Raw genomic sequence first — 6,977 nt, 5'->3', positions numbered from 1 at the left:
AATGCTCTCTCTAACTGTTAGTGATGATCTTCAGGTGAAACAAATGGATGTGAAAATTGCTTTTTTGCATGGTAATCTAACTGTTACATAGAGCAGCCTTAAGGATGTAATGTGAAAAATAAAGGAAAAGAGCTTGTTTGTCAACTAAAGAAGTCTTTATATGGCAGAGACAGTGGAATAGAAGGTTTGATATGTTTATTACGTCTCTCTTGGATTTACAAAATCAACCTTTGATCCATGTCTATATTTGAGAGAATTAGAAAAGGATGCAACAATGTTTCATTGATATACGTAGATGATATGCTACTAATTAGTAAGGAAATGTGATGAATAAATTGGATAAAGCAAAAATTGAGTAGTGAGTTTGAAATGAAACACTTTGGGAAAGCAACATTTTTTTGGGTATAGAAATACATAGAGACAGATTATCAAAGAAGTTAGTGCTATCTCAAGAAAGGTATTTAAGTACATTTTTTTAAAAAATTTCACTTTAGCAATGCTAAATAGTAAGTGTGTCGCTTGCTGCTCATTTTAAAATTTCTTGTTGAACAATCACCATAAACTGAAGAAAAAAAAGAAGAAGATGCCCACTGTCCCTTATGCTATTGTTGTGGGGAGTTTCATGTTTGCAATGATTAGTATACAACTAGATATAACACATGCCATGAGTGTACTCAGCAAGTTCATGGCTAATCTAGGAGGGCAACATACATTAGGAAGCAATGAAATGGCTTCTCAAATATATATAAAGGGAGCTATAGAGTATGGTTTAATTTTTCAACTTGGAAAAATTAGTTTTTTTAGAAGAGTTTGTAGATGCATATTACGCCTCAAATAGATGTTGATATTAAATGTGTAAATTAGAGTGTGCAATGAAAGGTGTAATGTAAAAAATTCTTTTTATTACCATAATCTAGGATCAATATATGTATGTAAACATTAAATCAAACACAATAAAAGATGGGACAGGTTCCCCAGACACACATTTATACACCAATTCATACACGAATTTCACACCGTTAGATCTTAATTGATATGATGGTCAAAATTAAAAAAGTTGTTCAAAACAATTAATACATCTTTTAATTAAAAAATATTAATATTAAATTTATAATTAAATAATCTGATAAAAATTCTGCCACCCAAAACTGTTTCAATTTCCAAAATAGTATGACTTCCACTATCGTAGTCTACCTGTAATAACGTTCTACGCTACTTTATTTGCGAACGATGACTACTTGATAATTATTAAGAAAAATACCATAATTATGAAAAAGGTTCAGTGGGACCTTAATAAAATATGGAATATGAGCCTGTTTGTTTAAAAATAAAAGTATAATATCTTTTATGCAAATTTAAATAAAAGTTTAAAGTCCCACTATAATCATAAGAAAACATAGATAAACTCCATAAAATGTTCTTGGCGTTAACTAGATCATTTTCCGTTTATCAGAGCCCCACGACATACATACTCAGACCTAGGAACACCCCACATCACTATGCATGCCAATGAGAAACCCTATTGCCTACCTAAAAGGGGAAAAGTAAGGGGGTGAGCTAAAAGCCCAGTAATGAAGTACAAACAAAACAAAACAAAAATTCACATAAGTACAATACAAAACTATGCTCATCGTACATAAGCTTAAAATAACATATCATAGACATATCATAATCTCATACTCTTTATCTGAATATTTCATCATAAAATATAAAGCAAAAAATTCTATGAGGTAACCAGTAAAGCATAAACAAATAAATCCTCCTCTGTGAGAAATTTAGGAGCTTTGGTCCTAGAATGACCTCGACGCATCCACCGTATGAGTTACGTCATACCTTAGTAATTCCTTTTTTGTGTCGCGTTCAACATGCTAACAATCTCTGCTTTTCATACAACATACAAGCAGCTCATCTCATAACATTACATCTCATACAGTCAGCATAAACTCATAAAAATTCTAGCTAACCCTCAAGTTCAAGCAATTTAATGAGCAGGATACTTCACGACGAGCCTAGAATCACAATCAAACACTTGTCTCAATATCAAGTAAAACTAAGCATATTATACAAGCATACCCCACGTGTGCATGGGCCATGCACATGTGGCACAGGTTTTCACCACAACTATATCATACAATAATTTCACATAAAGTTGCTGTTGCTTTTGACTACTAAGGAAGTTGCTGTTGCTTCTGAGGAGATTGGGCCAGAACCTGGGGTTTTTGGATCATCTGCAGAGGAGGTTGTTGAAGATGACAACCATCTTAACTCGCTTTCGTGGGCTGCAGAGGTTGAAGCAACTTCCTTCCAAGACTCGACCAAAGAAACTTAGGCTCGATTCAAGGAATCCTTACCTTCCTTTGGCTGTACGCAGCTACAATATATGGAGCTGATCCAGAGAGAAGGTAAATTAAATGTGAAATTGGATGTTGATGAGATTGAAGTGTAAGCATCTTTTAGGAAGTCTACTTTGATTTGTGTGGTGATAGGTGCAAACCCTCCATTAGCTATTTTCAAAGGTTTCATTAAGAGAATTTGGGGTAAGCTAGGAATCGAACGAGTGGCCCGAATGAATGCTGGGTTCACAATGATGAAATTCAGAGATGAAGCTACAAGAGATATGGTGTTAGAATCAGGGGTGGTTCATTTTTACAAGAAGCCTGTTGTTCTTCGTCCCTGGACAACTGATGTCGATTCCTTGAGGTTAGTAAAGTCTGTTCCCGTGTGGGTTAGATTACCTGATCTTGGTCTGCAATATTGGGGAGTGAAATGTTTAAGTGCTCTAGTTAGTATGATTGGTCAACCTATTATGGTTGATAAGGTTACAAAGGATAGGTCTATGATAAAATTTTCCCGAGTCTTAGTAGATATGGAAATAGCTGACAATCTTCCAAAATATATCAGCTATATTAATGAGAGGGGTCAGGTTATGGAACAACCTATTGAACATGAATGGTTACATACCAAGTGTTCTATTTGTAAGAAATTGGGGCACATTGCATCTTCTTGTAAACATGCTCCTGATGTTACTTGGAGGAAGAAAGAGTTGCTGGTCAAAACTGTCACTGAATTAGACAGAGTAGTATGTACAGACAATGCTATCCTGAACAACAATGCTCAGACTCAGCATGATCAACAGGGAATGGCTCAATCAAGTTCTGGTTCTAATGAGATAATTTGGTCAATTCTGAGAAGAACTGGGGTGGTGAAACCTGCTGACCCTCTTCCAGCAGAGCAAACCATGAATACTTACAGTGTTCTCCAAGAGCAACAGCAGGACCATTCAAATGTGCCTTTTGATACAAATGGAGTTTTGCAACATTATGAGCTGGAATGTTAGGGGACTGAATAAGAAGAATAAGCATCTATTGGTTTTGGAGATCTGCAGGTTGAATAAAGTTGGCATTGGGGCACTTCTCGAAACCAAAGTCAAGGGAGAGAAAATAAAGGATGTAATGAGTTCTATTTTTACTGGTTGGAACTATTACTGTAGAATGTGTTTGGAGGGTCGTATCTTATTAATTTGGCAAGAAAATTTGGTGAACATCGCTGTTATTCAGGAGAGTGACTAGTTATTACACAGTAGAGTTATAATTTTTGGTAGAAACCAAGAATTTTGTCTTACTATTGTGCATGTCTCTAACAGTTTGGAGGCTAGGAGGGCTTTATGGCTTGATTTAGTCAATTTGCAGATGCCTATTAGACCTTGGATTATTTTGGGGGATTTCAATGCTGCTTTTGATGTTGATGATAGGCTTTGAGGGAGGCCCATTTAAGCTAAGGAAATGGAGGATGCTCGGTAGTGGCAAGTTTTAGGCTTGGCTGATGAAATGAAGATTATGGGGCCAACTTATACTTGGTCTAACAAACAAGAAGGGGGAGCTCGGATTTTCTCTAATTTGGACAGAGTTTTTAAGAATGAGGAGTGGATGGATTCCTTCCCTTTGGTTGCTGCTATTTCTCAATGGGATGTGATTTCGGATCACAGCTTTATTCTTATAAAGCAAGTGGAAGTGAGAAAGACTAGGGTAAAACCTTTTAGGTTCTATAACGTGTGGTCTACTCATGCTAAATTTAGGGAGACGATTATTGAGAGCTAGACTAAACCTTTAGTGGGCAAGGGCTTGGATGGTCTTGTTTGGAAGCTCTCTAGACTTAAGCATGTACTGAAGGAATTTAATTGGAAGTCTATGGGAGATGTTGTTTGTAACTATGAGGAGAGCATATGTAATTTTCAGCAGGCCCAAGCTAATCTTCACAATGATCTTATGAATACTCAATTGCATTCTATGGAAAGAGTTGCTCAGTGGGAGTTCAGTAGGCAGGAGAAGATTTATGAAAGTTTTCTTCGCCAAAAAAGTAAAATTACTTGGCTCAATTTTGGTGATGAAAACTCCTCGTTCTTTCATGCTAGCCTGAAGAAAAGAAGATCAGCTAACCGTATTGTGTCATATATTGATGCTTATGGTAAACTTGTGGAAGATTATGAGGAGGTTGTTCAGCATTTTATCCAGCATTTCAAGAGTTATATGGGATGTTCTAGTACTACTTCTGGTAGAATTGATTCTCGCTGCATTGGTTTTGGTCCAGTCTTGGATTTTGGTGCTCAGATGGATTTGATTAAACCATTCACCCCCCAAGATGTTAGATCTGCTTTATTCAACATTCACTCGGTTAAGAGCCCAGGTCCTGATGGTTATGGGGCTGGTTTTTTTCAAAGTTATGTGGAAGGATATTGGCAAGGAAGTGTCTCTGGCTGTTTTGGACTTTTTTGAAATAGGTAGAATTCCTCCTCTGCTGAATGATACCATCATTTCTCTTATTCCTAAAGTGGGGCAACCAACTAATGCTTCTGACTTCAGGCCTATTGTTTGCTGCAATACAATATATAAATGCATTTCTAAAATGATATGTGTCCGGCTTGCTAAAGTTCTCTCTTCTCCGATTAATCTTAATCAAGGTGTTTTTATAAAGCATAGATCTCTAGCTCATAATGTTCTTATTTTTCAAGACTTGATTAAGGGTTATAACAGGAAACATAGCTCTCCTTAATGTGTGATGAAGATAGATCTCAGTAAGCCTATGATACTATTGATGGGATTTCTTGGAGAATTTATTAAACGCTCTATGCTTTCCTAGTAGATTCATAAGATGGATTATGGTGTGCTTGCGGGGTACCTCCTATTCATAGGTGATGAACAGTCGATTTCAAGGGCAATTTAAGGGAGGTAAAGGACTTAGAAAAGAAGATCCAATCTCTCCTTTTCTCTTTGTTATTGTGATGGATTATCTTACTTGGCTATTGCTTAAAGCTTCCATGGACAAATCATTCAGATTCCATCCTATGTGTAAATCCCTTAATCTTGTTAGTCTTTGTTTTGCTGATGATCTTATTCTGTTTTGCAAAGGAAATATTGGTTCTATGCAAGTACTGCAAGGGGCTTTTATTGAGTTTTGTGCTACTTCGGGTTTGGCTATTAACAAAAATAAATCTCAAATCTACTTTGGGGGGATTTCAGCAGCTGAAAAGGTCAGTATTGTGGAGTGTTCTAAGATTGCTAAGGGGTTGTAACGCCCTACTTCCTTAAAGTCGTTACTAAGTGAGTTTTAAATGTGTAATTAACTTGCTAATCAAGGTTTTAGGTTAAAAGTATAGCTAAACTGTAATAAAAGCCATATAATTTGAAAATGTACTCATTCATTGAAATTATAAAGTGTTATACATTTGGGATCCCAAAATTACTGTTTAGAAATATTTACAACTAAAAAATATGATTAAAGTCGACTAAACAACAAAACTCTGAATAATACATAACGACCCCCAAAAATACCCTTGGTCATGGCAGCCAGGCAGGCCAAACACGTACACGTTGCTTCACGCCCTCCGTACTCATGGTTGGTTGACTTTTCCCTTGCCCTTACCTGCACCATAGAGCACCCATGAGCCGAAGCCCAACAAGAAAACTCAACATAAACAATCAACATATGCATATCTAGCAACTAGCATATAACAAAGCCACCAACAGGCTAAACATATAGCGGCCATGCCGTCCCAGGCGCTTTACCAGGCCCTGGGTTCGCGGTCTATACCGTGAGGATGACTCATGCATCCGAGAAGGGTCTCACCCAAAATGGCTTGCTCTCTGCGTGCTTAACGTCGCTCCCGGCCCCTTGCCGTACCCGGCTTCCTACCGTTCTCGGCCTTCACCGTTTCCGGCCTTCGCCGTTTTTGGCCTTCGCCGTTCATTCACAAATAACCATACATAGCATAACATCAATAACTACTTAAACATGTACCAAACGTAAAAAATAGGGCTATGCCTTGCAACTCATACACATAGGGTTGTGCCCTGCAATACAAACTATAGGGCCACGCCCTGCTCTACGGGTACAACCGTTTTTATACATGTGTCCCGAGTTCTTGAGCACTGAAATTCTGAGCACAATCTTCCAACCCGAGCCTCGCTGAAAACCTAGCCACAACACACAAGTAACACTCTCGTTACTAACCAATTCATAATTGTACCCCGGAACCAATCCCGTGCCCTTGGGACCTCCAGTTTCCCCACACAAGGTGGCGAAAGCGTCCCCGAGCCCCCTGAGCCAAAACCCTAAAAACAAAAAATCCCACATCCTGAAAATGGCCTAGCGCCACAGCACAACCCTATAGGGGCAGCGACGCCCAGCAGGGCTCCCCTGTCCTGATTCAACCCAGCGCCGCGGCACGGAATAACAGAGTCGCGACACTCATATGCGAAACCAGAAAACTGGGTTTTTCCTAACATTTTTCCCGAGCCAAAACTCATCCAAATCACTACCAAAGTACACCCAAGTCCCAATTCGACCTAAAACTTCAAATAAACAGTATAGCAACCCAAAATACCAGCAACAAACTCAAACACTCAACCAAACTCAAAAATTACCTAGTGGTTTAAAACTCCACAAAACCTAAACCACACTCCACAAAAAACTTAAACCAC

The sequence above is a fragment of the Humulus lupulus genome, chromosome 6, assembly GCF_963169125.1.
Source record: "Humulus lupulus chromosome 6, drHumLupu1.1, whole genome shotgun sequence".
NCBI classification, from domain to species: Eukaryota; Viridiplantae; Streptophyta; class Magnoliopsida; order Rosales; family Cannabaceae; genus Humulus; species Humulus lupulus.
Note: the sequence above shows the minus strand (reverse complement) of the source record.